Raw genomic sequence first — 23311 nt, 5'->3', positions numbered from 1 at the left:
TGTAAGTTTTATAGCCCCTCACTGGGACACAATCCCCACATACCTTTGTTATGACAATCGTTGCCCTTCACGTAAAAATGTCCTAAATAAACCCGTGTTATCTATGGACAACTCTCGCCAGTTTAAAAAATGAGAATGCTTTCTTTAAACTAGAAGTTTACGGGGCTCTTTTCCTTCTTGTACTCCTTATGGAAAAGCTCGTAAGCAAAAATGCACTGCTGAGTTCTCCCCAACCGCGTTTTTTCCGCACCGCCGATGGAAACCACGCCGCGTTCCCCTCCCCTTCCCCAGGCTCCGCGCTCTCCCCGGAGATGATGTTCCTCGAGCCCGGCCGCGGTTCCCGCGCTCCGCTCCGCGCCCGGGACACTGCGGGGGATGAGCAGCGCTGGGGACGGGGGGCGCGGGCCGACATTCCGATGCGGTGACACAGCCCCGGCCCGGCCCGCCCCCGCGCCGGCCCCGCTCGGGGGGCGCGCACGGCGATGGCGCTGGAGCGCGTCCAGGCGCACGGGGTCGCGGGGCTGCGGCGCTCGGCCGGCGGCGCTCGCTTGCGGGCGGCAGGAGGAAGCTCTTCCGCGGGCTCCAGCTGGCGAGTGCCCAGCGGCGGGACGGGACCCGGGGCGCTCCCAGGCTTCGAGGATCCCCCTCAGCCGGCGCCGCCTGCTCCTTTATGAGCAGTGGCGCGCACTGGGAGCCGGAGGGAGCGGTTCAGTTCCCTGCTGCTGGCCGGGTGACCCGCCGCACTTGCCGGACGAGGGGTGCGGAGCTGCCCGGACCGCGCACCCCCCGAGGCACGGGAGCGGCGGCGCTGCCGCGGGGCTGCAGAGCCGCCCGCCTCGCCGCGGTGCCTGTGGGAGCGCGGGGCTGCACAGGGCAGGACAAGGAGGAGCTGCCGCACCCCGCCTGCCGCGTGTGCGGAGTATGATCCCAGCGACCCGGCCCGGGGGCAGCTGCCCGGCGGGAGAACCCCGCTCCCCACTACCGACGAGGGGCGGTCTCGGGGCAACCCTCGCGGGCGGCCCCGCGCCCTCTGAGCGCGGCTGACTCAGCCGGCGGCGCTGCCCCCGGCCCCTCCCCAGCTCCCCCCGTCCCTGCCGGGCCCGGCGGGGCGGTCCGCGCCCGCAGCCCCCGCCCCTGGCCCGCCGGGGAAGGCGCCTTGCTCCCTCCGCCGCCCCGGGCAGCGGCGGCCGTGGAGCCCCGGCGAGGCGGGGGCGGCTCCGTCCCGCAAACCGCTCTGCCACCGAGGCACTGCCGCCGCTGGAGTCACGGCCGACCCGAGGAGGAGGAGGAGGAGGAGAAGAAGGAGAAGATGCCAGGGGGACGCTGAAAGGTGCGTCCCCTGCTCGCCCCCGCCCGCTTTCCCGGGCTCTTTCCCCGACTCCCGAGTGAGGCTGGCTCTCCTCCGGGGGCTCTGCGGGGCAGGGTCCCGGCCCCTCCGGCCCCGCTGGCCCCGGCGGGGGGTTGCGAAGGGCTGCCCGGTGCGGCCGAGCCCGGGGGCGGGCGGGGGCTCCGCTTTCGGCCATGTTCGGCAGCGCCGGCAGGACCCGCTGCCCGCGCCCTCCTCGGCTGACCTTCGGCTGCAGGGCTCCCCGCCTTCCTCCGGGAGGGTTCAAGAAAATCCCAAACGCAAAAGCAAAATGGGATGATTGCCCTTATCCCACATGCTCTCTTCCACTGCGGTTCTACAAACAATGTTTTACCTTAAAGTCTGGCAAATTGTACTCCAAAAGTGGTGCAGCTCATCGGAGATGTGGTGTTGGAAGGACCCTGTGGCTGTAAGTGACAAGGGTGCTCTCAGTGGGTCTCAGCAAGCTCCTCTTGCGGGCTCTAGGCACTCCTTGCAGGTGCTGCAGGCCCTGGCGCCCAGGCATGAAGGTGCGAATGCATTCCTTCCAGCTCCAGACTTCTCTTTGCCTCACTTGGTGAAGTGTCGTTGAGTTACAATGACTCAAAGTCTGCAAACACTTAGAGAAGTAGTTTCATTGAAGTGTCAGTAGAATCAGGACCAAGGTGTCTGAGTGCGATGCTTGTCCATTCCGCTGCACGCTCTTGGGACGCCACCAGCACAGGTGATACAGAGGAGAGCCTAGACAGGTGACTGCAAACTGGGCTTCTGATAGAGGAAGTTTAAGAGCTGGGTTAAGAGTGCTGGAGGAATGCCTGAAGGGTCGGCTGTACTTCAAGGAATAGTAAAATGTTTTGTTTCATAGTGAGGCATTTGTGTGAGAAGCAGAATTGGCCTTGCTGTTGTATTTAGTTTGCTACAAGTTTGACAAAAAGTTTGCTAAATACTTCAATCCTCTATGTTTGTATGACAAGTGTTTGCTAAATATTTCAGTCCTTTACGTTTGTATATTTGAAAGGAGATCAGAGAACCTGCCAATTATGAAGAAGCCACTTAATAATCATTGCAAAGCAGCGACCATTATGTAGTTTGAGAAGGCATGTGTTTCCATCTACAGATAATCATCTTTGATCTGTGGTATCTCATCCCCTGAAAAGTCAATAGCAAACAACCGATGTTTGTGATCATTACAAAAACACCTAAACAAATCTGTGGGCAGTGAGACAAAGTGAAACAGACACAACATTTTGTGTATTAGGAAGTGCTTGACGGAGAAATTCCCAAGACTGAAAGAGCATGTCCAATCTACATAAATTGGCAGAGGATTACTAAAAATCTTACTTTTTTAGTAATCTAAATAGATTTCATTCTTGTTCTGCCATATCGAGGTATTAATCTCAGATTCTGTAGTGTGTTCATTCCTGTTTTCATACGTGGTAAGAAATTTTTTATTAAGACTTTGTGATTGCAGACCAGGCAGTGCAGTTCCTGCCCTCTCAGTTAACACAGATTTCATGTGATACATCTTGTACAGTGAAAGTGTGGTGTTCAAACCAGAGTTCCAAGACATTAAGAAGGAAAAAATAATCCCCCACAAAGTAAAACTTTTAGATCGAGAAACATGAAAGCCCAACTGCAGAATAAAAAATTTCTGAAAACTCTGTTTACTGGAGATCATAGAACAGGTTCATGAAAGAGATGATAAGATAATTTGAAAATTGGGAGTTTTTAATATGAGAAAAATAAATTCTCTATATTTAGGTTATCCAAAAAAATGTGATGGAAAAATCTGAGCTCTATTTGTAAGTACCCATAGAAAAGAATATTTCTTGTATCAAAAGGGCTGTTTTAGTTAAGAGAAATATGCAGGTTAAGATCCACCAGTGACTAGAACCTGCACCAAAATCCAAGGCACATATTGGAAAATGATGGTTGTGACTGTTCATGAAAGGTTGTAGATTTACAACCACTGGAAACATCTTACTCAACTTACCAGCCCCTTTTTTTTTTTTTTTTTTTTTTGAGAAGAGCAGGTGTAATTTATCAGTAGTTTTTGGATTTGAAATGAGATTAGTTAAAAAAGTCTTCAGTTATAAAGGAGGCAAAAAATAATTAATCTATTATTTCATTAGAAGTCCATGATTTGCGTAGGGATTTTTTTCATAAAGTGTTAAAATTAAGTTTTTTTTAGTGATAAGTTTAATTTACATGCATGTTTACAAAAGTATTTCTTGAAGAGTGTCTTCCTTTAAAACACTGAAGACCACGCTCCAGAACAAGGGTTGTCATTTTGTTTAATGTTTTTACAGCACTTACCACAAAATGGATTTTGGGTCATGACTATGACTCTTAAACTTTATAAATTACAATGGTAAGTGTTATTAGTAATAGTTTACATTTTTTTTATTTTATGTACTTCTTGAAAATATCGGTAACTGAAACACTGGAACAAGTCATACAGCTCCAGCATGGACAGACTTACTGTCATGCCTGTTCACAATGCAGCCATTGATGATTTCATTTGAGCAATGACTGTCATTTGATTATGCAGACAGCAGGTTAATGGCTCTCTGTACCTGTAATATGAAATCTGATTAATTTGTAAATAATACTTTTCATCACATCTTTCTTTTAGAAAGCTATTAGCATGCTAACGTGAAATCCATATTTTTCCTTAGATTAACTCTGTCCCTTCTTGAGCCTTCTTAATCATTTAGAAGAGAGTTGTTGCACGTGTACTTGAGGACCTACATGACTGAGTACATATTATGTGAGAGCAGTCCAGCTTACTCTGCACATTGCTTTATTTGTCTTGGCAAACCTATACATATATCTGCTTGTGGGTGGGGTTTTCCGTAGTCCTGGTTCTGCCAGATATTGGTCATATTTCACTCTGATTTTTTTGAGCAAAACATTCATCTACTGAAGTGAGACTTGTGTTTAAGACCTGAGGATAAACTGGTGACATTTTTTTCTATAAATTTCCTGTATTGGGAGGTCTCTAATATTTTTCTTCTGTTTTGAGGCACAGAATTTTGGTTTTATTTGAAACAACAAAGTTAATTTGTAAATATGTTGCTGTGAGATTGAAGTCTGGTCCTCTGGTTTTATGTCATGCTGACATCTCTATGCAACACATAATTAATGTCACTGATTTTAAAGTAGGCCATCCACAATACTCTTTTCTTGATTGCCCAGTCATTCATAAATAATCCAACATGTTCAAACAAGAGCTATATGTGCCATCACTTACTGAAAACGGGTAAACTACAAGAGCGAGAAGGAATGAGCTCAACTGTCCACCAGAATTATCCTTCTGTCAGAGCCCACTACGTTGCTCCAGTTTATCAAGTGTCAATGATGGTGCCGCAGGTAATCCCAGCTCTTTCAGTAAATAATTTAAAGCAGCAGGGACACACACCTTGTGGCCTATGTGAGGTGCTCCATGGAGCTGTCTTTTGCATTCTTTGCATCCAAAACTGGTATGTATTTGGTGTAGCTTTTGAGTAGGGAGAGTATTGAGCAGGCTTGAGTCTTGTACAAGGCAGTGTATTCTATGGGCCAGTATATTTACTGTAATGTTTATTTACAGTAGTCTGAGGCACATCATAGTAGTTTAAATAGGCTATCAACTCTGGCCTACTTTTTATTCTACAGTGCTATCAGTAAGTAAGGTTTAATAATTTGTTACAACATTTTCAGTGGAACCTCTTTATTAAATTGAATATATTATTGTATTTGTCAGTTGTAACATTTCATAAGTAATTAAAAAATTAAATGCTTGGGTATTTTCAGTGTTCTTTATGTTGCTCACTTCAGTGTTTTAAATGAGACACAAAAAGTAGAAACGCTGAGAGCAAAGTCGAAGCTACCATTTGAAAACATTTATTTTTGGGGTAATGGTTTTATTCTATCAGTATGCACAAGTGCTGCATAACTTGCATCTAATAATAGTGTGTTTTCTTAAACAGATGACTCTCCAGTTGCAGTGACCTTGCCTTGTGTAGTAGGACCTTGCTGTCTGCTGTTTCAGACAATGCTCTGATGTGGACCTCTCCTCCCACAGTATTTTTCTCTGTCTGTGCTACAGCATATGGCAAGAATGCTGCTGCAGTGATCTTTGGTATTTGAGGTTTTTGTTACACTGCATCTTCTTTCAAACATTTTCATGATGCATTCCTTTACTCCAAATACAAAACTTAGTTGCTTGGATTAGGTTAATTTCTTCTGTAGTGGTACAAATACCTTTCAGCAGTGTTTTAGGGAAAACCAACTTGGTTTCCCTTTGGAATTTAGCAAGATAAAAAGGGGTCATAGCAGAGCAGCTACTGCTTTGTGCACTACCAACAGTTCACATCAAAGAACAACCTGTAGATTTCTTCTTGAGGAACTTTCTTGGCATGAATGCCTCCTTTTTAGTTCCTTCAGGGTTGCTGCAATTGTTTTGGATTTCAGCTATGTACCAAATTGAAAGGGAAAAAGAAAACTCAGTGTTTTAGTAGCCAGGCTGAACTGTGTTTTGAAGATGGTATTCTGCTTCTGTTCTAATTTTAGTTAATTTTCATACTCTGACATTTTTCAGAGATAGATTTTCAACCAATTAGTTATTGTTAGGTTTGGACGAGTATGGCAAAATGCATTTATAATCAGATACTTGCATTGGTGGGCAGAGATTTCTAATAATTGGTTAGTATTTTTCTAACTTTTTCTAGAAAAAGCAAACTTTTGGTGACTTTCGAGCGTATCAGATGTTCTCTCTGACTACATGCATTGTTTCTGCTGAAAGCTGTGGGAAAATAATCTGCAGGTATTTCTTGTGAAAGCTCTAAGTTTCTGATCAATGTGCACGTGTTTTAGTTCAACGAGCTTATGAGGAGCAGTAAATGTAGAGGGATATCTATGCAAGGCTGGAACCCCCTAGATTTCTGCTTGCAGGAGAGGCTGACAACAGGCTGCCTCCCCGTTTGGTTCTGTAATTTATGTTTGCTCTTCAGCTACACTGCAGGCTGCTTTCCCATAACATATTGAGTGGCAAAGGTGTCAAACAGTACCAGGCAGATAATGCTTCTTGAAGTCTTTTGTTTTATGGTACTTCTGCATTATTGCAGTACTTCTTGCATTTTTTAGATGAAGAATATTTCTTAATATGGCTCCCTCAGAGCTCTTGAAGTTTTTCAGTGTAGCATGAATAGTCTGTTGTTTGCATTTTTTCCCCCAAAAGAACAAAGTGGACATACAGAAAGGGGTGCATCTTGCATAATTACCTTTGTTTTGTTGTGATTGCACCTTCTTGTTTGTTTTGTTTTTGCTTTTCTTAATAGTCAATTGATGGAATAGACAACAAAAATAGAAACGACAAAGTCAGTGGACACCTGCTTATGTTGACAATATTTTTGTCTTAATAACCACTCAAAATGTCGCTGTTATAATAAATTTGAATATACATCTGCTCTTATTCTGTGCTTTAATTCAGCAAAGTATAAGCAAGAAGTTCCGCTTCAGTGGTGGTTTTCACTCAGTGGACATAGAAATGAAATATGGAGAAACGTTATAAAAATGGATGATTTCACATGTGTGTCATTTACTAAACCTCCGTGACAATCCCATTTAGCAGCATTCCTAATATCATTAGTCTGGGTAATTTAAATATTTAAGTACAATTATAGCTTTTTTAACTTTTATTTTTGTAGAAAAATTTAGAAGATAACTATCACTGTTTCAGAACCTCATGAAATTATATTAGCTTAGCCCAAACCCATGTGACATTGGGTGCTGTTGTTTTCATTGTGATACTTATGCCTTTTAGCCCCCTAATTAAAACAGATTTCGGAGACTGTAATAGCAAGATTCCACTACATGGTTGCAGCATGAAACAGAATTGTTTATTTATTTTTTAATTATTTGGGGTTTTTTTAATAAGTTGAAGAGGAATGTGTTTTTTTTAACTAAGCCCAACTAGCCTTCTTGATACTTAACCAGAAAACATTTGTAGATGATGATCTAGAGTTTAAACTTATTTGAAAATACAGTTGAATCCCAAAATGCAGTGTTCAGTTGTTTCCATTCTCATCTAGCTTTTCTGAAATAAAATAGAAGTTAAGTATATATATAGTACCCTGGTATAAGAATGTTGTGATCATTAAAAATCTAGCTTTAGCAGCCACTTTTACTGTAGAGAAAGAATATAATGTTATTACTGTCCTTTCTTGTTTATGTTAAGCAGATATTGTCAACTGCCAATCTATTTGCACAGATTAAATTTGTTTATATATATAGTCATGGAAGTATTTTGGAGTTGCTATAAGGAAAGAATATGCTTTTAGAATGTTAGTTTAGGCCAACGAGCAAGAGGGGTTTTATGAGTCTCTTGAATTATTCAATGCCTTTTTTTGGTTCTTAGTGGTCAGCAGAAATTTTTTCTCGTTCCAGCAAATTCTGAGCTATGGCAAATGTTTCACCTAGATTCCTCTGTCACTCAGTTATGAACACTTTTTGGAAGAATGTTTTACTTGCTGTGATTATGTGAAGCAAATTCTGGAACTCCGTCTTAAAACTTCTTATTTCTTTATTATAAGAGATATAATTACTTGAGATCAGGGAAAATACGAACCCTTGTTTAAAATTTTGTAGATTCATTTGTATAAAGGAATAGGAATAACTTGGAAATCAGCAACATTTTGGGTTGTAAATGGTCCTTCTACTTTACCAAGATAAGGAAATACTAAAACTTTAGATTAACTTTCGTAGAATTGGAAAAAAAGAATGGATAATATGTTGTATTAATAAGTGGATATTATTTACAACTGAAATGTATTTTCACTGTTTTTTTTCTAGTCATTCAGGTCCCTGGGGCATGCCAACAACTGATTTTATTATGAAAACTGTGTTTTCAGCACCAACTGTTCAGAGCATCAAGTACCAAATCCTTATTATCCTTCCCCTTGTATGATTGGTATGGCTTAAAATTAATAAATTTTCTCTTCTTCCTTTTTCTCTTAAAATTCTTAAACCTTAATTGTTCCCATTTTCATCTTGTTCTTGTAACTAAAGGATATGTTTTTAGAGCTGAGATTATGAGTAATTACATAGTAGTACGACTAGGGGCTTCTAAAAAAACAGAGCCTTTCTGAGTACATGACTGTAAGAATTAGCAGTACTGTGAGGGCTCTTTAGAAATTAATTCTCCATACTATTCAAACTGTGATTTTAGATTTGCATGCCAGGTTCAGTGGTGGTTTGTAGAAATAGACAGTTCCCTAGACAGCAGGCTATAAAACAGGTCAGTGTTAAAATATGCAGTAACATCTTTCAAATGTCTGTGTATTAGACTACTATGCCTGCTTGAATTCTCTTTCAGGATTCAGATCATAACATCTATTTGGAGTTTCATTACCTGATATGCATAGTAATGGTAGAGATGCATAGACAGCAAAGGGTTTTCTGAAGGTCTTCACTTTCACCCATTCAGAAGTGGCAAGTTGATGTATTCTCTTAAAATTTGCAAATGTCATTCTACTTGGCCAGAGGTTGCCTCCATGTTTGTGTCATCCCTGATTTTGTTCCATATCCTCTTTATTCTGTTATGCAAGGTGATAACAAAAATGTTTATCCTTAACAATCAGTTGTCCTGTTGGCTGGGTACATAAAGCTGGTTTTGAGGCTAAAATTTCTGAGGACAAAAGATAACATTCCACAGATACAATGGTACAGCACAGTATTATCCTGAACAGCAGCTTCAGTGCACCCCTGAACTTCATTTCAGCTGTGGTGCTTTATAGAAAGCTGCATAGAGTTGACTTATGAGTTAGTGGGAGAGCTGTAAAAATATTTGAGGAAGGTGTGTGCACAGATTTAAAGCAGCGAAAATTGTTTGGTATGACAGCCTTAGTGCTCTGAGGATGCTGTTTAGAAAAGCGGAAAGTTCTGAACAAAAAAAAAAGGCAACAAACCCTTCACTTGCTTCTTCTTGCTTAAATTTACACCTAGCAGAACTCTCCCATACATTTTACATGCATTTGATTCAAAGAAATCAATGGATAATTAAAAAAAAAAAAGATAGCTTTTGTCTCCTGGTTTTCCTGCCTTACCCATCTTGCTTACAAAGCTCTGTTCTGCGAGCAACCATATGCATCCCAATAAAGGTCTTAAAGTTTGAATTGAGACAGAGACTGTCTCAGTTTTTGGCCAGCAAATGCAAAGAAAGTTGGCCATGTTCCCTCTACTTGCCAGAAAAGCATGAAAGCTGGGGCCTCTCCTCTGTCAAAGAAAAAGGGAAGCTCTGATCTTTCTGCATACAGATTTTTCCAAGTATTGAGTCGCTGATACATTCTTGGTAGGACTTGTCTGTCTCTTGCTTGCTAGATGTGGCCCAAAGCCCCAGGAAAAGATCTCTAATTTACAGTGAACTCGTATTGGTCAGCCTCAGCTTTTTCCTCTGATTATCAGTTTGATGGTAATTTTCTTTCTCCATTTGCAGTTTTAAATATCAACAAAAAATCCCATCTCTACAGAATTACAGTTTTCATGCATGTGGCTTGTCTTTCATTCTACTAAATCTAAAGACCTTATTTTTTTAAAATACTTGATATACAAATGAGTGTGCAATTAAAAAAGCATAGGGGCTGTTATCATACTGTTTAGTGTGTGTTTGGGTGTAGGCACTTCCAGTACTTGATTCTCTCCTATACAGGGCTTTAAAACTTTCAGTGTTCAGATAATCTGATAATCTGTTGAATGATGTGTGACTATGTAAAATAAGAATATTATGAAGGAGATTATCTATAAAATTTAGGCTTATTTTTAATATATTCTGTTATGGTCCAAAAATATTTAATTAATTTTTGTAAAATATTTGAACTTAAAGTATTAAAAACCAGAATGTAGAGTTTAGAAGTAGTACAGTAATAATACCTCTTACACATTCTTTCTACCATAACTGTACCTAAGACTATGTAGAGGTTGCTATGTAATTTTTTCTGGTGAGTGAATCATTAAAACTAAGCAAGAGTTTTGGGTTTTATGGTTATTACAGGCAATAATTATGCACACCTAGATTATGCACAACTGTTATGCAGTTATATCAATAATGTACACCTCACTGTTGGCTTTTTCTCTATACTTATAGCATATTTTCTGTAGTGGATATATTCTTTATTTTTCAAAGAGGTCACATGTAAAATCAGAAGTGATGAAATGCATATACTGTAATTTCAAAAATATGTTGAAATGTTGTAGTACTATTAGCATTATTCCTTCTGTAGCTGTTTCTGCTTTTATAAATGCATTAAAATGCTTAAATAAAACCAGCCAGCATTAATGAACAGGTAATAAGCCAGAAACCTATCTGTGAAGACCTAGTGTGAGGACTGTGCTGTCTGGTTCCAATTTAACCTGTTCTCAGATTACTCTCATGAACTAAGTTTGAGAAATACTTTGAGAGAGTAGATTTTGAAGGTAGAGCTTGTTTTTCCTATTCTGCTGATTTTATTTTTCTTAAAGGTAGGTAAAAAGGGAAGGCAGATAGTTTTGGAAATGAATAAAAAAGTGTCTTGAATATATAGTGAGTCTGAGTGTGACATGGTCCCCTCTAGATTAGCAGGAACAGGTCTAAGGAGACGCTTTGTAGCTTGCAAGATAAGCTCATAATAAAATAAGAGGACTACTGATTAAAAAAAAATTAAAATAAGGGAAAAAAAATCCCTAGAACTTAAGGGATGCCAGTTGATTTGGAAAAGATGGAAAAGAAATAGGTCTGCAGGAGCAGGTAACTGTTTTGAGGTGTGGCAGTAGCATACCTACAAAGACAGATGAACAATATTTAATTTGAAATCTCAAAGGACAGGTTAGTCTGCATTCATTTACGTATGCTGGTTTCATATGTTCTTTTTTCATAGGTCATCTACTGTTATCCATAAACTTCATTCTAAAGGTACAGGCACTGTATTTCTTTTCCTCCTTACCACATTCCTCACACGACCTTATTTTTCCTTCTTGGCTTCCTAACAAGGAGAAAGTACCAAAGAGGAAAGTAATACCATCCACGTTGTAAACTGTTATTATTTAAACAAAGAACCATGTATAGAATGCAAAATATTAATTGTGAAAAGGGAGAGCTTCGGTCTGCCCATTGCACCTTGTGAGTGCTGGTACTCTGAGTTACCTTTTGTGAACACTTTCTCTTCGTATCATCAATGAACTTGAGCAGTTGTGGCAAGCCCCTGATACGCTTCGCCTTGCAAACTGTCTTGAAACCATGTTTTGTTTTTACACTGTTTTGAAACATTGCATAGGTTTTTGTTGCATGCAGAGCACTGTTGCCAGCATAGGCCCTTGTTTTGTTTGAAACTGTGTAGACTGCACAGATCATTAGTTTTCATTGCTGCTTTGCCTCCCCTCAGGGATCTTTTCTCCTGCCAGTTATTACTTCATAACGCACTCAGCTGCCTGGTAGGGTCATCACTTGTTTGAACAGTCTGTCCTGCAGGTGAGCCTCCTCCTGCACTGGTCTGCAGGGTTTTCCCCTCAGTGGGATGAAGTCATTGTTGTCATCTTGCCCAAGAGAAGCCTGATTACAGGGCCTTGGGCTGCTCCTTATCTTTCAGTTTGCTGCCTCAGTACTGGCCTGATAGTGTTTGATTCAGCGTTTCAGAGTAACCTCCCCATCCCTGCTCTTGGCAACATAGAGGAGTTATTCATTGTGCTGTTTGAGAGTTACTTGATCGTTAATTTTCCTCAACTTCTTTTTATCATTTTTGGTGAGCACATGGTTGTGCCTGATGGTGAGGCCAATGGCCTCCCTTACTAGGGAGCTGCAGGAGATGTTAGTGGAAGGATGAGCCATAGGCTGAGGCTCTACTCCAGTCCACCTGTATCAAGACAGGCATCAGCAGGTGAATTGGGTCCTGATGTTGATCTGGTAAGTCTGGTCAAAAGGTCAGGAGCAGCAGAGAGCAAGGTCTGAGCCCAGAGATGCCAACAGCAGAGCTCAACCCAGAACTGGGGGACAGTCGAGCTGAAATATCTCCTGGGCCTATTGTGGGACATCACAGGTGGGGCCGGTTATGGCATTTAAGGACTTGGTGTTCTTGCAACCTTGACAGTCCCTCTAATAGACATCTGCATTGATCCCATCCTCGGTTAACATCGTGTGGTGGTGTTGTGCTGGTTGCAGCACTGGTGTGTCGTTATTGTGCCCAAGTACGTTACAGAAAATGGAGTAATTTCACCTTCTTTAGCTGTTACAGCAGAAGTAACCTTGAGTGTTCCAGCATGCGTTTGCTGGTTCATTATCTTTTACAGTCCTGTTGTGGTTGTGTTCTTTGGCTTGTTTAGCTGCAGCACTGTCCATTTCCTCTCTGGTGCTTTCCCTTCTCTGCTCAGGCTTTCCCTTCTCTACCTCAGGGATATGTACATGCCTCCTCCCTTCCAGGACCTTCTTGACCTAAATGTTAAGTAATGTGTTAGCAGCAGGGATTCACAGTCAAAGGGTTGCAAATAAATCTTTTTGCTTGACTGAGAAAGTATATATGTAACACTCATTTTTACATAATATGTTATTACTCAGGTGTATGAATATTGGAATGTATGTCTAGGGTTAAAAAACCCAGCAAGATTTCCTAGTAGCATTTTCAGATTTTAATGAAGCAGTTTTGTTTGGATACTATCAGAGTCTCTGGGCACATATTACCAGTTAAGTCAAGTGAAAAAGGGTGTTCCAGAGAAGGAAGTGTAACTTTCCGAATTATAACTGCAGTTTTTAGACTAGTTTCTTATGGAAATGACTTTGCAAAGTCACACTGTGTGTCTGTATATATTTCCTTCCAACTTTTAACTAGCCTGTAACAGTTGGGTTTATTACAAAGTGCAGATCTCAGAAACGTGGAAGACTTAATGAATTCATGGAAATGTTACTCAAATGCAAAAGAGAAGTTTTGCAGAGCACTCCGGCTGTGAAGAAGTTGCTCTGAGAGTTCACACATTAGTGGAGGGTTCATATAGGAGAAAGTCTTTAGTTATACCACAGCTGTAAGAAAAGCTTCAGTTGCAAGTGGCATTTCCTTAGACATCATGATTATTCTGTATTCATTACTTCTAGAAGTAACTAAGGTATATAATGCTTGGTTATTGTGTGTTCTTTTGTTTTAGATTTTACCTTTAGCTACTCTACGTGAACATTAAATATCCTCTGAAATACTTGCCCGTTAATTTTACCAACAACTTCACTGTGTTAAAATTCCCTCTATTCATCTGAAAGTACAAGAACTTTTAAGAAATGTAAGAAACTTTGAACAAGTGATTGTTTGCATTAGATAAGTATAGAATTAGCTTTTGCCACACATTCTTATCCCAATTAACTATATTGTGAAGACTGAAGTAGACTAAAAATCTGGCATAAAGTCCCATCTTATCAAGGGAGCAGATTTTCATATTTAGAATTCCAGATTCTTACTATTCTTGAAGCAAGGAGCTCAGGAGTGAGCTGTTTTATGATGACTGAACTTAATTTGAATACTTGCTGGTTAAAGAAGGTTATCTTTTTATCCCAAAATAATGGGTGAAGTACAAATGCACATTTTTAAACCAGAGGTTGTAAATACAGATCTCACAAGTAGTCAGAAATACTTAGTGGACTATTTTCATAGACTCTCTGAAAGATAACCAGGAAAAGCAAATAAATCTCTATTTCTTTAGCAAGGATGTAGACATTCATTGCAATAAAGATCCTCAAATAAAGGATCACCTGAATGTGTCACAATCATATATGAAGACATGCTGTGTTGATCAGGCATGATTCTCCTTCAGATAGGTCAAGCTGTTAAAAAAATGCAAGTGGAGCTTGAGGAACATGGAATTTGCTGTGTATATTCTCTGTGTCTGGTTAATTTTATCTTGGAAGATGTGACAGTATTTTATAAAAGAAACCTCCTAACTTTGATCCTGGTTGTCTTCCTGTCCTATTTATTTACTGACTAAGGTTGGATAAGTAGTATTTATAATGTGAATTACAATGATGCCTGCAGGAGTTTTAAAATATTAAAACATTTTATTTAGAATGATCACTTAGAGGTCATTAGCAACATAATCAGTTTTATGTTAGTATAATAAACATCTTGCAACATCCTGAAAAAATAATTTGCAGTTATGTGCTGACCTGCTGCTTGCACAGTTAATTTTGGCAAGAGCCAATATCTTAGAGATTACTTGGCTTGATTTAGTCAGATGTCAGGGTGGGCTTTCTCCCAGAGAATGATGTGATTGATAAAGCCATCATAGGCAAAAAACAAATGTAGTGTTGACTTGCTGAGCAAATATTGTTTGCTATATTTGAGTAGTTCAAAACTGGAAACCATTGTTTTCAGTGGTTCACTTCAGTACTCAATATCTAGCAATATTAGAACAGTAACAGTAGTATAGAAATTGTTCATGTATTTTCAGGGATGCTGAATCAATAATCTCCTGAAAATTACATCTTTCTAAAGCAGGTAATTAATTCCCCTCTAAGCAGACAGTTTGTTTGCTCTTGCCTTGTTTTGCTCTTGCCCTGTTTTTACTCTTATATTCTCTATTAGGCATGATAATAGTAGGCAGATGAAATAGCAGATGTTCAAAAGAGAAAGAGTAAGAGACTAAATATTATGATTCCTGAATGAATGACATGAATAGGTCAGGAATGATATACAAAGAAAATGCATTTTGAGAAAATGGAAGAGTAGTGCAGTAATTTAATAATGTTAGTTTTCAGCATTTGAAATATTTTTCTTTTCTAGAACTATAGTGTAAGTGCATAAGTTGACAAATGACTGAACTTTTTTCCACATACAGATTAGTGTTTAGTTTTCATTTGAAACATATACTGAGGTTTCAGACTCACTCTTGTTGCAGTTATGACAGCTGAGCAATAACATATAGATTATTATTCAAGTAATGTTTTAAGTAGGGCTACTGTGGCTTAGCATACTGTGAGTAAAAGTGTTAGCTTGGGTTTACAGAAGATAAATTGTAGTGATATATGTGCCTTTAACATACCCTCAGACATTTTAGTACTCAGAAATATTTTTATTACAGGTTTGTTCTGTTCTCACCAGAGTGGCTAGAATTACAGCTAATATGGGACAGTGAGAGAGGGAAATGAGAGAAGACTTGAGTGCTCACATGAGAAAAGTGTTGTAAGGAAGAATGAACAAGACAAGTTCTTGTTGCTTATTCTGTCCCCAGGATTGGAGTAGTTTTAAAACTTTGACAGGGTGACAGTTTCTTATGGCAAGGTGCATTTGCTGTGTATTGAAATATATGTCAGTGTGCCATTTTAAGTACCTTAAAGGCATGATTTCACATTGGGTAAAAATGCTAATGAGCTCAGACAGGAAGACTACTATCAATGGCACTTTGTTGTTAACTAGAACTAGATAAGAAAGAGGATTGCCAGGGCTGAAGATTCCTGTTGGAGGGGCATGGGTTTTTGCTTTGTGATGCAGACCTCTCTGGTGCTGCTTTGAGAAAAGGGAAGATGAGAGGTAATGGTGTTTGGATATTTGGTAGATGGTTCTTCACCTCAAGGCTGAATTGTCACTCTGTTACCAGTGTCCAGGCAAATAAACCTACTGCTGTAGAAACTAGTGTGCTGGATTTGGATCCCAGTACAGGGAGAGCAGCTTTGCTGGGCGGCACAGGTGGTGCTCCAGGCAGGACATGGAGTTTGGTTGGTATGCTGTGATATCTGAAACCTACTCTGTCACTACTCTGAAAGAGTCAGCCCACTGCAGGGCTTGGCTGATGGCTGGCTGCCCAAGGCATTAACCTCTGAAGGCTTGAAGCAACTGACTTAGACAAACAGTATCCTTTGGTCAAGGCAGCATCTCCAAAAGCATCTTTCCCAGGTGTAGTAGGAAAAGAATGGGATCAGAGCATGAAACACCCACTTCTGTCACTGGTGTGCCATTGTGAATCTCTGGTTGGATGTTTTTTTGCAAGTGAAGGCCTGCAATCAATTTGCTACTTACTCTCCCTTTGCATTCAGGAAGTCATCTGGCTTTCAAATTATGTAATTTTTCCTGCTCACATACTGAGTTCATATGTGCTAATGACTCTTCAGAGAAAGAGTTTGATAAAAACTAGAATGGAGGAAGTATACCATGTTTACAAGTAACATTAGTATGTAGTCCCAGGTTACTGTTGACTTTTTAGAGTTGTAAATGGTTCATATTTCCAAGTGGCAGATTTTGAATGTGATAACCAAATTCTCAGAACAATAATGCTTGTATGTAAGCATTCCATTTTATTTTAAGGCCATAGAAGTGTTTGGCAAATGATAGGAAATACATACAATCATTTCCCCCATATTTATTAATTGTATTTTGATGACAACAATTGTTTTCATCCATAATTTAACAGAAACACCATTTGCAATATTTTAAAATTAATTTGTAATTGAGATTCATTGTACACAAAACACCTCCACTTCTGCTTCTTTGCTTTTGTTTGATGGACTTTACTTAGAGCCCCAATCAGTAGAAGAGCTTCCTTTTATTTTCCAGCATATTTAATACCAGCTGGCCTTAATGAAGGAACTTACTGTGCTTTATCAACTGAGGAGAAATGGCATAATTTGACTAAAGAGAAACCACGTAAAAGAAGGGTGTGTGTCTGTAGAATGTGAGAATTTGTTAAAGGATAAAATGAAAATATGAATGTTGGCATTGAATTCAGAGGAACCATAAAGCCTTCAAAGGTGGACAAAGCCTTTGTCATGGGATGATGGCTGAATTATTTCCCAGTCTGATGTTACAGGTGTTTTAAGGGATCTGAATGCCTGATTGTTGGTACTCACATATACACAGAGCATGTGGGCAGTGCTGTGAATGTGTTACTTGCTGTTCACTGCAGAATATGTAAGTAATTCCAGTGAAGCAGAGGATAACATCTGAATTCTGAACACTTCAGCTGGTACTAATCTTACTGTTTCTTATTATATTAGAGTAGTGGAACTTGCCTTTGTTTTGTTGTGGTCTAGCTAATTTGTTAGTTATAATTGTGTTGCCTGAACCTCTCAGATTTTTATACTTACATGTCTCTGTTCCTATAGATTGGTTTTTAGGATGTATTTCGGTGACTTAATAAAGCTGTCTCAATGTGAGATGCTGCAGATACATTTCTACTCTGGTCTTGGATTCTCCCTCAGTCTCCACCCTGCTTTTTGCTTATGCTGTCTCTGTCAATTGACACGATTGAGTTGTGAGGGACATGAGATAATTCTACCTGAAGACTCTCTTCCATTCTTCCTGGGTTGATTTTCCTCTGGATTAGTTGATTCTCCTCCCTGCAGAAGTTCCTGTTCAGGAGATGGTGAAAATACCTCACTGCAAGTGACAGGGAATGAGGGATCAGCTGCTTTGGCTAGAGCTTGCCAAAGGCTGGCTTAAACCTTAAACGTGATTTTTAATCATGTTTCATTTTTTTGCATTGTTTGTATAATTACTTTTTAAATTCCCAGATCTTAAAATAAATCCTGGTGCACTAGTCAATTTATTTTTTACCTGCTTTTTCTAAAAATTTTTATTTTATTTCTCACTGTATTTCCTATTTTTCTTCTGCATAATCATTATTTATCCTTGTCTTTCATATGTTTTATTAATGTCGAATCTTTTGTTTTCTGTTATAGTTTATCTAATCTTTCTAAGAAATCTACTTACTAGTGACAAGTTTATTGAATTTTGTGTTTTGAAAATTTTTGTTTTAAATTCTGCTGCACTCCCGTTTCCTACGAATTTGAGACTCAGTGCTTGAAAATCTTTTTTGTGCATTTAAGACTGTTTTCACAGTTCCTCAAAACATTAACAAATTTATTCCAGAAGCACTTGTTCAAAGAGAGAGAAGAATAATCCTGCTTTCTATCTTATACATCTCAGATAGAAGGACTTGTTCATCCAAGTGTCGATGATGAAATTACAGCTTTCAGATAAGGTCACTTATGAGGAAATTCAAGTAACCACTGAACAGAAAGTTTATTTAAACAGCTCAATGCAGATCAGATCTAAAAAGAAATACAGAACTGACCCTGACAGTAAGATAAATGCAGTTTTGGGTTCTCTCAGTGCATCTCCTCATGCAGAAAAGGAATTTCTGTAAAGAAATGGAGAGTGAAGCTGTTATCTGGCAGAAGCTTCAGATTCTGCCTGGTGCAGTGATGAATGATGAAGCAATTGAGAGGGTTCACCATCTGGCAGACATTTGCATAGTTTGAGACATCTAATACTTGATCATGTTTAGATAAGTATTCTAAAAATTAGAAAAAAGACTGTAATGACAAGATATATAAATACTGTAGTTCTTCTTTCTTGTTGTTGAAATGCAGATGCTGGTTGTAAATCTGAGGTTCCACATGATGCTGTATGCCAAATAAAATGTTGTTATAACTTGCTTCCCACTGTTCAAATAGGATTTGTGCACATCTTGAGTGATTCTTAAGAGTCTAGCTATTTCCTGCTTGCTGTTTTCTTGTAAATCCCTGGGCAGAAGAGGGCTTTAGAAAAGTGGTGATGACACATTGGTGCCCTGTTCTTGTACTAGTATCTCCTGCTCGTTTCCGAGATAAAACACTGTAATGAAATGTTTTACCTAGACTGTTGTAGACTTTAATTCCAGATGTCTGGGGAATAAGAAATAATTAAATATTATTATTAATTCTAACTAGAACCAGTTTGTACTTCAAGTTTTAAAGTGTATGCAGTCAGTGTAAATGAAAAAAAAAAGTAGACAAATTAGGTTTTTGTCACATGTTTTCAGACTTAATACATTTTGTGAATGTGTGTGCGCTGAATGGTTGCCAGACAGTTTATTTTAATTATTCATTTGTCTTTGTTGGCTGACCTCTGCATCCACAATGATTCACTAATGCTGGATCTAGTTGCTTATATTTTTACTTCCCTTTGCTGATAGAAGGAGCACACTACATTTCTGACATAACTTAGGCCTTGTAAAATGAACCAGTGTAGTTATTAATGGATTTCATCAGCTAATCTAGTGGCTTTAGAAAATGCCAGCACGTATTGAATACATTGCAGGCTTTGCTGTCTACTTTGTATGCTTTTATATTCAGATTTAACTGTGAATCAGTGTGTTTTGAGTTGAATGTACAACAGGAAGAATATAGTTATGAATAATTTCAGCACTGTTTTTATATACAGGGGCATGTATGTGTTTGTATGAGGATTTTATATGAAGATCTAGGCTTTGGCCACCCATATGGAGATAGGCAAGTAAGGGAAGGCACAGGGAGTGACAATTCTGAAATTTTACAGTAAATACAAAATACAGTTTTATTGGTTGAGCTTGTGAGTTTTACACTTGATAGCATTTATAAAACTGTGTTAACACACTTCATAACATGTCTAATGAATTCCATCAGTTTCAGGAATTTGCTGGGCACAGTAAATTGAAATCTGTTGATTGCAGTGGAAAGCAGAGACTGAGAAGTGTATAATGTGGGACACATGAAACCCTTGTCATCTGTTCAGCAGAGCCGCAGCTTCAGATATTTTTACAGTTGTCTGTAGATCAGCAGCTCTACCATCATGGTTTTCACTTGCTATTTCATGAGGTTTTACATACTTGTACACTAGACATAATAGACTAAAAGAAAAGTTTAGGGTGCATTTAGACATCCTAGCAAACATGATCTAAACTGAAGCTTCTAATGAGATGTGTGGTCCCTACCGGGCATTCCTAATATTTTCTTTTTGTGGATTATAGTGATCATGTGACCACAAGGTGAGTCAGTTTGTTTGGATGAGAAGAATAGTTTTGTGACAAATCAGCCAGCTGAATTAACTCTGTGGACTCATGATCTCTAGATGAGTGAGATGGGGGGAATGGGAACAAAAGGTGAAGAGTGAGGGAAGGAGCAAGTCTGCCAGCTTTGGTGGCAGTTACCTGCTAGATTGACGTAGCTGAAATACCAAATTACATTTGCAAATTGCAGAATCTTGTAAATCACCTTAAGCAGCATTTTCCTCCCTTCCCCATGCTGGTCATTTTCTCCCTTTTGCTGTTGTAGCACATGTTAGTACAACCATACTGTGAACTGGACTGGGAAGATGTTCTGGCTGTGAAGTAACTTGAGTAAAAGATTCTTGAGATGGATCAGTTCCCTATCACATTGCGGTGGTCGCAACAGGATGGGAACAGCTGGACATGCAGTGGGAGCTTCTTAAGCAGATATTATTCTTGATGAATTGGATTTCAAACAGGCAGGGACAGATAGAGAAGACAGAAATGGGCAGGCATATAGCCTCAGGGGTTGAGGAGAGAGGTGACCAATGCTGGGGAAGATTTGAGATAGTTTTGTAGAGAAAAGAAAAAGGTCTGAGAGAAGCTGTTTGGGGAGGACACGTGTGGAAGAGCTTTGGCGTAAGAGGGAGATGAGAAAATTATGTGGAAGGAAGGAGGACTGTGAAAGACCACTTCTAGCCTCTAAAGGAGCTTTGTGGGCAGTGTATGATGTAAATGGATTTCTGGTTTTAGCAAAAAAATTTTTTACTAAAAAATTCAAGTTTGGAACATGCATGGTCAGTTTTGTGATCTCAAAATCATCGTATGATGTTAAAGTTGCATAATAATGTTGTCTTTTTGCCCAGTAGTGTGATGTTTTGTAAGAATTTAATTTGGCAAACAGCATAATTAGAGGTATAATATTTGCAGTAACAATCCAGTCCATTAATTTTTGTTCTGGCTTAGCAATATTACAGGGAGTACATTTATGACTATATTTAGGTGGCTTTTATTTTCATTTGACTGTCTGGAAATCTTTGTTCTGAAACAGGAAAAATAAATCAGTAGATTGAGACATTTTGATAGATCACAGAATTCCTTAAAAATTCAGTACTGAAGAGCATTACTAACACATATACATGTTTTATACCTTTTACAAAGAATTATTGTTATTGATATAGAAAGAAAGAAACTTCAGAGATCAAGAGAAAAAACAGCAGCTTCTCCTTCCTAGATCTTTCTCCTTTGATCAGCATCATCATATGTAGATTTGGACTGAAAGGCATGGAAGGTTGCCAGAAGAAATGAGATGGGATCATTTCTAGATGGATTGCTTGCAGTTTTCATCAAGTGTGTAGTGGCAAAAAATTATGTAAGCTGTTATCTGGGAATTTGAAGAGGAAGGAGGACAGGGAAGAGGGATAGGAAAATAGGAAATGGTAGAAGAAAATTGCTTAAGTACTTTCCTTTTTCCTGTGCGTGTGTGGTGGTGGTGTTGTTGGTTTGTTGGTTTTTTTAAAAATGAAACAGGTAAGATTGAAGAAAGTGGATTAAAATGAATTTAAGGGTACAGTTTAAAAATATAGGGACTACCAGGGAATGTAGATGCAAAGAATTGCTTGAGTGTTGCTTTTCATTGCACATCCTCTACAGTTGTGCTGTTGCAGTATTTCATAGGGTGGTCTGTGAACTGTGTTGGTAACATGACTCTAGTTTTAAAGTCCCATCCCCATCACTTTATCCAGCTACTGCTATCTCCCTCTACACAACTTTTCTATGAACTGTAGCTATTATTTTCCTTGCTGGTGCTAAATCTCTCTTGTATAGGATCTGAGTTTCTCATCCTGACTCTCCTCTGGCTGATCTGGCATGCACGTGCATTTTGTAATGGGTGGAGAATGTGAAGCTTGTGGCTTTTTGTTCTATCTCCATCACTTTCCTTTGCAACCCTCCCGGTTGTTAAACCAGTAAAATTGAAATCCTGATTGAAGTGTTAAATTGCAATTTTTACCCTCCATAGCTACTGTCTGAAGAAACAGTGTTGTTCTCTGCCTAGTAAACTTTGAAGCCAGAGATTTGTAGCAAAATGTAACTTTTTGTAAATTTGTCTTTCCCTTTTTGTGACCCCTACCCTACACCAGCAAAATGATACATTTAGTTACACTTTCACAAGTAATTGTGTGAGAATACAGCATCTCAAATATCCTGTTACCTCATGAGTGTGTTTCACTTTTTGATTTGTGCCAAATTGCTTTTGGATGAAGGTTAGTAATTGATAAAAATTAAACCCAACAGTCTAAAATGCATTAAGATAAAATACTTAGTTACTCGAGAAGGGTATCAAAATAGATTTTACACTTGAAATTTCTTTATTGAGCTTTCCCGATTTTTATCCCTCCCATCATTCCTAGGTGTTTTATTAACTGTAGATGACTTAATTATTATATTTAGCTGAACCAGTGATTTCATCATTTGCCTCAGTTTTGTGATATTTTTTTGCTGCTGAAGTTTCAAAGTTGAGGATTTTTTTCTTGTTTATATTGAATTTAGACTGTTCCGGTAAATTTAGGTCTTAATATAACTTTCTGTATTTTCCGTATTTTTAATAATACGCATTAGATTTTTCAATGATAAATATGATAAATTGAAATTTTAAGAGCATATTTTTTTAATTCACTGTGATTTATCTATGTATGTTTTTTTTATTTTTCTGATTCCTTTGTTGAGCTATCTGTAACCTCATATATTCTGATTCCAAGTTTTACTTCTACCGTGCTGTTTGCAGGAAAGAAGCTGAGAATTAATGGCAGTGTAGAAGGGCAGGTTGATATTTTAGCTTAAAGCATACAAGTGGGGGTGGTCAAAAAGATTATTTCTAATATTTCAATCTTTTACCCTAATCTGTCTTCATGCTTTTTCAGTCGTAAACTTGAGGCAAAAATACTGTGTCTTCATGATTTTGTGGTATCAACAGAAAATGTAATGAAAGCAAAAACCACGTAACACCAAAACAATTGTAGTTGTAGTTCTGAATAGGGAAATAATAATTTAAGAAGATAGTGTAGGTTTAAAAATTATTTTAACTTATCTCAGCTATGAAAAAATATTGGAAAGACATTTTCTTTTTTCCCTTTGTATTTATCTTGTATGTTCAATTTCAGTGTTACAGCGTCAGTAAAATTAGTTCTCTGCAGTCATGTG

The 23311-nt window shown here is 39.0% G+C and overlaps 1 protein-coding gene across 4 annotated transcripts in view; it reads left to right on the top strand.

The window, feature by feature from the left end:
* The first annotated feature begins 1192 nt into the window (after positions 1 to 1192).
* PLCE1 (phospholipase C epsilon 1) overlaps positions 1193 to 23311 on the top strand; it is a 149663-nt gene continuing 127544 nt past the window's right edge. For all 4 annotated transcript variants that reach the window (XM_064662890.1, XM_064662888.1, XM_064662887.1 and 1 more), the window contains exon 1: positions 1193 to 1330. The gene's annotated coding sequence lies outside the window, so the exon portion shown is untranslated. The remainder of the gene's footprint in view (positions 1331 to 23311) is intronic.

This window comes from Pseudopipra pipra, chromosome 8 (genome assembly GCF_036250125.1).
Source record: "Pseudopipra pipra isolate bDixPip1 chromosome 8, bDixPip1.hap1, whole genome shotgun sequence".
In the NCBI taxonomy this organism is placed as follows: Eukaryota; Metazoa; Chordata; class Aves; order Passeriformes; family Pipridae; genus Pseudopipra; species Pseudopipra pipra.
This window is presented reverse-complemented; position numbering and strand designations above follow the sequence as displayed.